Genomic DNA, 12,305 nt, shown 5'->3' with positions numbered 1-12,305 from the left:
AAGCATTTTTCCCTGTTTTTTTTAGAGTTAGGATTTGGTTTTTTTAAAGTAAGGATAGGGTTTAGGATTTTTAAAGTATGGGTTTTTTTTTGGATTTTATGATTTAGGGTTTTGTTTTATTTTTGTTTATATTTTTAAATTTATTATATGTTATTTATTTTTTTATAATTTTTTGAGATGTTAAACTAACAATTGGAAGAGGAGGTAGGTTTTTTTTTAAATTTGAATTATATAATATTAACGTAGTTTATTTGAAAATTAGTAGTATATATATATAACTAATTTTTTTATTATTTTAATATAGTTTGAATGGATGTCATACGAGGATCTGGCAATTCATAGTGAATCCTAACATCTAGCACGTGAAGGTGCAATTGGTAGTGTACGCTATTATGGAGATGCACGAGTTAGATAGAATGTTGTGGTAATTCGGTTTCAGGCAAAGGATTCCACCGGACCAGAAAATATTGAAGATCTGCATCAAATCGACTTACGGGGGAGAACGGATGAAAATTGGCCTGCATTCCATGCACAATATATAAACATGTGGAATAATAGGTATGAGTTTTTACCTACTCACAAGGCCATTGTTGCTCCTGAGTTAGCCTACAATCCAAAGTACATGCCATACTTGCTAGGGGAAGAGGTGAGGGGTCAACAACTGCATACGAGGAGGCCAAGATGGCTGCCTATACATCCAAGGTCTGGCAAGGCGGGACCATTGTCAACACCTACACAAGAACTGACACCAATAGCCGCACCACCTTCTAGTTAGTATGACTCGTCTTATTCTAGTGTGCATACTAACCTTGGAAGCCTTTTTCTTGCAGTGCACTAGAAACGCTTCTAGCTTTGAGCTTTTTCTCTTTACAAATTTCAACTCCCCAGACTTTTTCCCACAAACCCATCATATATCTCAAGATTTTCTTAATGTTTACATATTTTTTTCAATTTGACCCTTATTGCTATTTTTAGTTTAATTTGATCATTAGTATTCTAAAAAGAGTCGAAATTGACAACTAACCTTTCAAAAAAAGTTGAACTACTAATTTTTTTAATAGAAATACTAACTAAAACATCAAGGCTTTGTTTTTTAATTAGAACCCAAATACTATTGCACTAGTAATAATGGCAATGCCAATCGAGCTAAGACTCAATCGACTGAAAACAATAGTTTTTTAACTTTAAATTAATTGACACGGGTTCAAATCTGTATAAACAAAAAAAAAACACTATTTTTTAAATATTAAATCTAGTACCCTGGTTTGAATTGATATTAATATAAAATTTATTTATTTTATTTATTGTGTTTTTGTTATAGAAAAATAGTTATCAAACATGTTTTCACTATTGAAAACAAATGTTTTTTTATTTTTATTTACCAAATGTGTTTTTTAATTTTTTTAAATAGAAAATGAAAGTTGTTTTCTAAAAATGAAAATAAAAACTATCTTTAGAAATTAAATATAGCCTAAATTTTTAAACATGGCAGTCCATATGATAATATAATTTTTTATTTTAATTTTAAAAACTTTTTTTTCTATTTTTAAATTTTCATTTTTGAATATTTTATATTTTTAAATCTGTTGATGTGATATATAAGACAAGTAGTGATATTTTAGCAAGAATAACACATGGATGACCATGCAAGTTGCCATGCTAAAATCATTGAAAAATTAATGTTTTAAACATCATTTCTGTTTAAAAAAAACTATTTGACGCTTTTTTAGAGTTAATGGTCATATTTAGCTCAAAAATATAATAAGGACCAAATTGACAAAATATGTAAACATTAAAAGTTAAATTTACCTTTATGCCCTTTTTTATTAATAACCATTAGCTTTAAAAAAATCTCAATAATCTATATTATTTATACTATTTGAGGACATTTTAGTTTTTTTTTGTTTTATTTTAACAAAAAATAATTAAAATAAGCATATTGTGGGATTCAAACTCGTACCAATTGAACTAATAAAATGTTAAATTTACCACTCAACTAAAGCTTAATTTTGATGTATTTTATACATTTTTATTTTAATATGCACAAGTTGCTATCTTCATTAGTTGTGTATATTAATAATGTTGTTAATTGAGTTGGTGTCATAAGTCAACTCGAAACTAACTCACAACTGTTGACAAAATCTTGATAAATAATTGTAGCGCATTAAGTATTATTTATCTAATGTATTTATATGTTTAAATTTCATTTTTATTCACAATTTAATATTTTTATTTATTTTAATATTATATATATTTTATGTATTATTATGACATTATTTACACATTTATATATTAAATCCACGAACTTCACAAGTATGCCTGTTTAATAGGATTTTTAATATATTTTAGAAATGTTGCTATTAATTTATTGTAATAATAATTTCATTATTTTTTAAAGTGAATTTTGTTAACTTTTTAACTTTTTTAAGGTTTTGCCTTCTCTTCAAATTTTTGGGTTAAGTTTTATTATTGTATAAAGATGTGAACTTTTAATTAAAAGAAATATAAAGATTAATTTTTAAATTTTTAACAAATATTAACTTCAAATTTCATTTTTAGACAATTTTAATTATATGTTTTTTATAAAAATAATATAAAAATTAATTAATTATAAAAATGGGATGGAGAAAAATTAATTATAGGAATGGATCGTCTGTTACAGTGAGCGTTGGTGCCGTCTGACACACTAACAGCACCACCTTCCTTTTTTACTAATCATCATGCAATTATTAGGCTTTTAAAAATATATTCTTTTTTGTGTTGTCATTATATCAAGCGGCACTTATATGTACTTTTTAAAATATCTATGAAAATACGAGTATACACAGTGTATGAAAAATGAAAAAATTTATGGGTGTTAGGCGACACAACTTTAATTTTTAAAAAATTTAACTGACAGGCTGCTGGCTGTTGAGAGCTATCTTGGGAGGCTCAGCTTCCCTCTTAAGCTTCCCAAGAGCCCTGTTATCCTTGCTGATGTCATTTCCATGTTTTTTCTTAATTAATTTAATAAAGTATTCCATAACACTATCAAAGTCCTCACTTGCAAGAGGAATGACCATAAGTAAAATCCATAATGTAAAACAATTTCTCAAAAGTCTAAAAGCAAAAATATAATAGCTCTCAATAGCTAGCAGACTATCAATTAATTAAAAAACTTAAAGTGGTGTCGCTTGATAACCCGACAACACCTATAAAAAAATATATTTTTTATTTTTTTTATTGTGTATACTCATATTTTTACAGGTATTTTTAAAATAAATTTGGATGTCGCTAAACATAGTGGTGACACAAACAAATTATTATTTTTTAAAAATCTAATGATTACGTGATGATTAATTGAAAAAAGGGGAGTGATGCCGTCGATGTATTTAGAAGCGAATTTAGGGGCTGGTAGGGATCCCAACTCTCCTAAAATAGAAAATTATTTTTTAACTTTTTATAAAATTTTAAAAATTTAAATTAGTAAAGATAAAATTATATTTTGCTCTCTTAAAATTATGAAAATTTATTTTAATCATTTAAAAATTATAATATATAGACTATTAAAAATTAAAATTTTATTTTGACTCTCCCTAAAAATTTTTTTCTAACTTTGCCCTTAAATATATCAGGCGACACTAATAAGTACTGTAGCAAATAGTCTATTTTCATAAATAATTTATTCCTCAATATATTTTCATAATTAATTAATTTTTTATATCATTCATATAAAATAAAAAGCCTTATGTGGAAAGTGATGTCCCAATGTTCCTCCAAAACAGTGGTACAACAGCATACCATGAGCGTAATTTGAAATGCCGTCTCCCTTCGGACCATCCCAAAGCTTTACACAACACAACCCATCCTTTACTTACAACTGTCTTCTTTAGAATCATGCTGTAATAACAAAGCACATTCTTTCTTTGTTTGAATGTTAATTTGAATCATGCCTTTTTCTTTTGTACAACGTGTCGTAATTTGAAAGTTGACCTTTTATTTAGTTTGACCTTTCAATATTTTAATATTTCTTCAAGCTCTTAATATTCTTCTTCTTCTTCTTTTTTTTCATCTTAAAAGAAAAAAGAAAGGCTCTTCCACGGAAAGATAATTAAAAAAAAGGCCATAAATGTAAATAAATAATTTTTATTTATTTATTTATTATTAGTTTCAGTTCACTTTTAAAAATATATAATTCGACATGTACATTTGTAAACCATTTATTAAATGTTTTGTTCATTTGTGACGTTGGTGAAAGCTATCTCAAGACTTACATGCTTAGGATATTACTATAACATTTGCAAGTAACAATATATATATATTTTTGATTTGTGGAGGAAAGCAACAATCTTTGCTAAAAAAAAAAAAAGAAGCAAAGGAGGGTTCAGCGTGTGACAGCCGTAATTTGGTCATAGTCGGAAAGTGGTTTCGGGATCACAAAACCGAGTCTCAAAAATAATCAAATGTTATATTATGTGTTTATTTCATGTGAAAGTGCATGTGTAAAAATCCCATGCTTTGATTCTGTCATTTGTGAGTAAAATTATGAAATAGGACCTATGTGAAAATTTTTAAAAATACTATAGGCTAATATGTAGTGGCCTAATAAATAGTTGTGCAAAATAGGAGGATTTGCATGTCAAACTCCCCATTTTATGTGTAGTGGCCGGCCATGGTGTTAATGGTAGACAACATGTGCAAATTTTTTATTGAAGTTATGGCATAAGTATGGCACAAATAATATATGTTATTTTGTGTCATAAAATGTTTAGTAATAGAATAACAAAAAGGAAGAAAAGGAAGGTTTTTGTTCATTCTTGTTCATGAAAGCTGAAAATAGAAGATAAAGGAGAGGAAAAGAGCTCTTGAATGTTCGGTCACTTGGGGAAGAAAAATCCAAGGTAAGTTCATGGTAGTTTGCTTCTATCTTGATGTTCATGAGTTCTTCTTGATTCTACCCTAACTCATGAAGCATATTTTGATTTTTGGTTGTGTTGTAAGCATTCAGTCATGAATTAAAATGAAGGAAATGGTTGTTGATTCATGTCCTTTTGATGAAAAATGGAAGATAGGTGAAGTTGAGCCAAGCAAATGAGCATGCATGTACCTTAGATGCTAAGAGAAAAATCGGCTAACATGTTGTGCTTTAAAATGATGAAATGAAGATTATGGTTAAGTAAAATTATAGATATGTGATGATTGATTGGTGATATGCATGTTTAAATAACATGCATGCAAGGTATGTGTGAAAGAGTGATTTGGTAATAAATCTGTTTGAGACAGCAGCAGTAACGTGATTTTGGAAAATCATCATAAATTGTGGGAGATGAGTTAGAAGCTGAATAAATTATTTAATTAAATCTTAATGAGTCTAGTTTTTTATAAAACAAACCGTGTAAGCAAAAGAATTTCCGATAATGAGATATTTGAAGTGATGTGGGACAGGGTCAGAATGACTTCTAAATCCTCTGTTCTGTCTTTATAAAATCATTATAAATTGTAAAAAAATGTTCATAAGATGAAATTTATATTCTTAGACTCCTTAATGAGTCTAGTTTCAAATGAAATAAACGAGAACATATTTTGAATTCTGTACAATGAGAAATTTGATTTGTAGTGAGGAGTGGTCAGATTAGTCAAACAGTGAAATAGGGGAAACTTTAAGAAAAATCTGGTATTGATTGGCCAAACCAAAAATTCTGAAAATTTTATGGATGAAAGATATATGAGTCTATCTTCAGGAAAAATTAACGGCACTTGATTTGGAGTTTCGTAGCTCCAGTTATAAATGATTTAGTGACTGTTGCTCAGGAAGACAGCTTGCAGTGAAATTATGATTATGTGGTAAACATTGACAAAAATTTGTTAATGAGTTGCTTATTGATTTCTTATAAGCTTACTATGATCAGTGGGTGTGAAAGTCGAATATATATATGTATATATTATATTTTTAAAGTGATGCTCGAATAGTCGAATAATGACTAGTTTAAAATCTTTGAATTTAAGCTCAAGAGCATAGAGGGGCAAAATTCGGATAAGGGAAAAGAGAAAGTAATCGAATAGCCGTTGTAATCGTTCGGAAACATTCAAGGTAAGTTCTTAAGTGTTTAAGCTTGATTCCTTTTTATATGCCCAAGAGTTAAATTAATATGGAAAAGGGAATGTAAATTTTATTTAGTTAATGTGCCGAATATGTAATGATTTAAGGCTATAAGCCGATTATGGCTATTATGCTTAAGTTGAATTGGATTTGGAAATTTGATCCACTAAATGAGTGTTACAATGAATAAACTGTTCCGTATATGTGCTGGTGGAGATATCATGATTTGTGATTATTAAATACCTAAAAGAAACCATGATGTTTATAAAATTATTATTATTAGTCCTTTGTGGTAGCCGAGTATGGCTTGGCACTAAAGTGATTAAATGTGAACTTCGATGAGGTAAACTATTAAAAGTGTGGTGCTATAAGACTATGGGCTAATACGATATGTGGATTCGTTCCGTAAAGTAAATTATTAAGGTATGTGATATGTACTTATGCATGTTAAATCGATTGGAATTGAATCATGAATGTGAATTGCGAAGCATAGGTAAAAATGCCTATGACATATATGTGAGTAAGGGTAAAACCATCGTAAATTATCGATAAAGATGGGCTATGTGCGGAACCATCTTATAATTGCTAATTTGAAAGGTTGTATGTGAATCAGTGAGTAATATGTATATATTAGATGAATCGTGACCTTTTGGTTCTACTTGAATTAAGTTGTGCGATAAATAATTTATGTATATGACTTATAGTCGAATGGTCACTATGGGTTAAGTTTGAATGGTGAAATGGATAAGTGATATTTATGAATGACTTTTGAACCGAAATGTAAACGATGGTGTTCATATGGAGCTTATATCCGAATGTTGCAAATGACTACGGATGTGATATGTTGAATGAGATGTATTAATATATGATTAAATATGCATGATATTTGATGTGTATTCGGGTTAAATCCCGCAGGCTTCGTGCTGGTGTTATATCCAGGATAAATCCCGCAGGCCTAGTGCTGGTATTATATTCGGGCCTTTGTGCCTAGTAGGCTTAGTGCCGGTGATGTGTATTCGGGCCTTCATGCCTAGCAGGCTTCGTGCTGGTGATATGTATTCGGGCCTTCTTGCCTAGCAGGCGTAATGCCGGTGAAATGATATGTTATGTGAATTCGGTGTTCCTTGTAAGATAAGGGTTTAGCCGAATGTTAAAGATGAAATGATAGTGTATTGTATCATGCTTATATGGCCTAATGGCAAGTATAAGATGTTGGTAAAAATGCAATATGCTTTTATAATCGAATGATAAGTTTGAAATGAACGTGAGTGAAATGTTATGCATAAGCTATCAAATGCTAAGTGTGAAAATGAGATGAAAGAAAAGTGTTTGAGATGTATAATTATATATGTTCGAATGATGTTAGTACTTAATTGATATGAATATGTTATATGGAACTTGTTGACTTGATTATTCGGGCCTTTGAGCTTAGCAAACTATAATGCCGGTGAGATACTATTCGGGCCTTCAAGCTTAGCAGGCTATAATGCCGGTGAACTGATATCGGGCCTCGAGCCTAACAGGCGAAATGCCGGTGATTTGAGAAAAGTCCATGACTAAGGTACCTCGTGTTAGGTTGACAAATGAATACATTCAGTACGTTAAGTGGGCCAAGTACGCATTATGTACTCATATGTGAGTTTGATCTGCAATGAATCATAAGCGTGCATTATGATACATACGTGAATAAATGTTATAACTATATCTATGATCATGATACACCGGGTCAGGGTGTGAAAGTATGTGAAAGTATTCGATTTAATTATGTTAAACGAATTCAGATTAAGTGTGATAAGAATGCTGAACGTGCATTATGTGTTTGTGTGTATTCGGTCAGATGACAATATACCTAGAATATGGCCACTTAAGAAATTGAATAATCGAAGTATAATTGCGTTTATTTGTTTGCATTGCTTAAGACTTACTAAGCTTATGAAAGCTTACTCCGTCGTTACATTCCTCTGTTTTATAGATTGTTGACTTCGGTTACCTGCTCGGGTTGGAGTTCGCCGGAGATATTATCACACTGTCGAGCTTACGCTATTGGTGTAAGTAAATCCTAGTATTTCGAGTCTATGGCATGTATAGGGTTTTAATGTTGAGTATGTGATATTATAATTTAGCCAAAGGTGTTGGCTAGTGATGTTTTGGGCCTCGTAAGCCCATATATGGGACAGATTGCATGTGAAAAGAAAAGTTTTAAATTGATTGAAATTTTTCGGCACTATTTTTGTGTGATTGACTGAGTTTAAGTCGGGCAACACCTCGAACCCTGTTCCGGCGAGGGATACGGGCGAGGGGTGTTACACAGCGTTGATAATATTGATGATTAACCATCACGACAAGCAAAAGCATCCTTGATTTGATAAAGCCACGTTTTAGACCCTAGCCACGTGACAAATGAGATAACTACTACACACCTAGAACAACAATTGAGAAAGAAAACTCAGAAACATTAGAGCAAGTCATGAGAAGGCTGAAGAAATCAATCGAGAATCAAAATCACTTGAAAGTGGGCCAACATTGTAATGAGTTAGATCCCCCGACCCACAATCAATGGGGAAAGACGCAAAATTAGCAACCAATAAGTTGATGATGACGTGTTATCATGTCGAAAAAAAAAAACAACTTAAGGTCAAGAGAGAAAATGTTAAAGCTCAACAAAACACTCGAAAGCCAAAGGAAGGCAAACAACGACCAATAAACTAGAGGAGGCCATTGAAACACCCTTCAAGCAAAGGAAAAGGAAAAGAAAAGAAAAGGGATAAAACAATGCAACAACAAAGAGATTATGCCATATGAGAGAAATGATAATGAACTAATCAATCACTAAGACAACAACACTATTAGGAGGGGAACAATACTAAAGTTTGAACTTTGGAAGTCTTTTCTTCTCAAGAGAAAAGGGTTAGTCTCTTCAACTAAATGTCAAATTTGCTTTCTCAATCATACATTTATTAGCTTTCAACTAACTTGTACACATATTTTTCCTAGAGATCTCTTTAAAGATGGGGTAGATATTGATAAACTCATTACCACTCCACAATTGACATGCTTTGTTCTATCATCCATCTCACTTCACTATGAATTTGTAATATTACAAACCACCACCACTTCTACGGAGATTGGATGTATCCATCCCCACTTCAATTTAACTTTTGTTGATTATTTTTAATATTTTCATTTTTTTAAAAGCATATAAATATTTAAACATAATTCTTCAAAATAATATTTAAACATAAAATAGATGAATTTTTTAAAACACATTTTTACACTTTGTCTTTTTAATAATTACAATATACATAGTAAAAGAGTAATTTCATATAATAGAGCTAGATGAAATAATCAAATACCATAATTATTCATCCAGCAATTTAATTGTTGTGATCCTATATCCCTTACTATTAGAAAATGTGTATTTCTAAATTCAAATCTAGAAGAGTTCTTTTCAATTTAGAAGCTAAAGTTTGCTTCACTTCATGGACAAGGGATCTCTAAGCACGACATGTGTAGGTTTAAGATTAAAAGGTTAATAAAGGAGACATTTACGAAGCCGCCCAGTCCCAATTCTGCCATCGTTAATTCCAAAGCAGAAAAATCAATTTAAAACAAAAAAGTGTAGCGACGCAAAGGAGGATGGCAACAAATATTTTAAATTTTGTGATATTTTACATTTTAAATTAAAATATTAGAGATTCTTTCAATTTTTAAAAATAATTTGTTTTAAATTAAAATATTTAAATCAAGTTCTCAACTTTGTTTTTATAAAATTTTCGATAGTAGTGTACATATATATATTTAAATATTAGTGTAAAATATTTTACTTTTAAAAAAATATTTAGAAAAATGAGTGATCTTAAATTATTTAGAAAAATATTGTAGATTTTCTATCTTCAAAAGTGATTCGTCATACTAGATAGATTTACTATGCATGTAACACATTTTATAATTTTTTTTATAAAAAAAGGCTAAATTATTACGTGTTAATTTTTGAATTGTCCAATGTGGTGCTTGTACTATTTTTCCTTTTATCACTTTGATAATTTGAATTAACGGTGTTAAGTATTTACTGTAATTGACATGTGGCTCGCTGTTATAATGCTACGTGGCTTTGTGGGCCATAAAAAAAATTGAACGTGCTGACCATAGGGGCTTGGTAAAAATGATCCCATTTTTATTTTTAAGGTCAAAATCATTTTTAAAAAAGAAATAAACTAAATTAACTCCCATTTTGCTGTAGCTATGGTCGACCACACTTCCGGTGACTTACTCTAGTCACTGGCACTAATGGAGTCTTCTTCATTCTCTCTTTTGCTTCTTTGCCTTTTTTGGTTATTTCTCTTTTGTTTGGATCACAATAAACTTTTTCACTCTCAACCACTCATATCCCTTAAACCATCCAATCATTTCTCTTCACTCCCATACCATCTTTATACCAACAACATTGCAACTTTCACTACCCACCACTATTACATTAACCATCCATCCTGTAACACCCCAATACTCGACTCAATCGTCTGATCTAAGTTACAAGGTGTCACATTTTTTGCCGGAGAAACTACTAACAATTCAAATTCATTTCCAAACCCTTTAAACATTCAAATGTACTAATACAAGTGTATAAAATTGATACATAACCATTTCCAAGTCTAATACAAGCTTATGAAAGCTCTTTTACTAAATTGAGGTCAAAATAAGACTAAATTGTAAAAAAGTTAAATTTTTCGGTTGATGTCGTGACATTGGGGGTTCTTCGTCACAACGCAACTCGATGTCTTGTCTCTTCCCAACGTCAAGAGTCCGTCGTCGCAACGTGACTATTTGTTTTGAAGCTTGTCATGACCTTGAGTAATGACGTCGCCACCTAAAATTTTGCTTTGTTTATTGTTACGATGTCAGAGGTTTCACGTCATGACGTGACTTATTGTTTTCAAAAGAATGAACCTAGTACAAGTTTGAATGACCTAAAAACAAGTTTTAGTACATTCCATACTACCATATCAACTATCTATCAAAGCATAAAATGCATTTTGTGCAAAATATGGCATTTCCAAGTACCAACAACTACTAACTCCAATATCAACTACTCAATTTGCCACCTACTATACATGCTTCCAAAAACCAACCAAAACATATTCACAACCTTAAGCTTCAAAGATAACTAAATGAACATATCCAAAACACCATTTCAATGCATTAGCATAAGATTCCTAAGTACATGCCATAAGACCAAAATGTAGAACAATGTAAAAACTTTATTGTGTCATAGATAATGGTTTGGATGCTGGCTTTAAGTTCCGGGGCTTCAAGAAATACTTGAACCTGCACACGGAGAAAATAAACTGTACACTGAGCAATAGGCTCAGTAGTACATTTATAATTCAAGTATATAATATAAGCATTAATAAATCAATCTTAAAGTAAATATGTATAACTATATGTACATATAAACCATATGCTTATAGGAGATACCAAGCTTTGCATCCTCAATCTAAACATGTTAAGTACATAAAACAAACACTAATTCATCCCAAATTAATTCAACCTATATAGACATTTCATTTTACTTATAATTACAATATTTCAAACATGCCAATGTCAAAAATTCAATTAATTCCTATTTTCGATATATCGTTTATAATATCACATAATTCACTCATTTCTGAAGTCTACCAACTCATTTGGATTCGTTTTGACCCCCAGGGCTCGATTTTATTTGATTCGTATACTCAATTGTGTGATTTCAACATGTCTTTCACATTTAAGTACAAATCATTCAAATAAAATTATTTATTCAAATTCATATCATTCACCAAGTTACAATATTAACCCCTATTGACCTAACTCGGACGAATGCTCGGATCGTCCAACCAGCACACTAAACTGGCACCGAAGTATATCTTAGCGTATAAAGCGCATACTTGACGCACGAAATATATCCTGGCACATAAGTGCGTATCTAACACATGAAGTGAATCCTGACGCATAAACACATAATCCCATACCCCGTAACACCCCTAACCCGTATCCGTCGCTGAAATAGGGTTACAGAGTATTACCAGAGTTTACAGAATAATTACAAATAATTCATTTTAATTACTATACAATTTCCGTAAATGGTCTTATTGTCCCTTGAATAGACCCTCGAGGCCTAATATAAACATTGGAATCGAGTCGAGACTAAATTGGGATCTCAGAGAATTTTTTGCGATATTTCAGTTTTTTC

Source organism: Gossypium hirsutum, chromosome A12 (assembly GCF_007990345.1).
Source record: "Gossypium hirsutum isolate 1008001.06 chromosome A12, Gossypium_hirsutum_v2.1, whole genome shotgun sequence".
Lineage (NCBI taxonomy): Eukaryota > Viridiplantae > Streptophyta > Magnoliopsida > Malvales > Malvaceae > Gossypium > Gossypium hirsutum.
Note: the sequence above shows the minus strand (reverse complement) of the source record.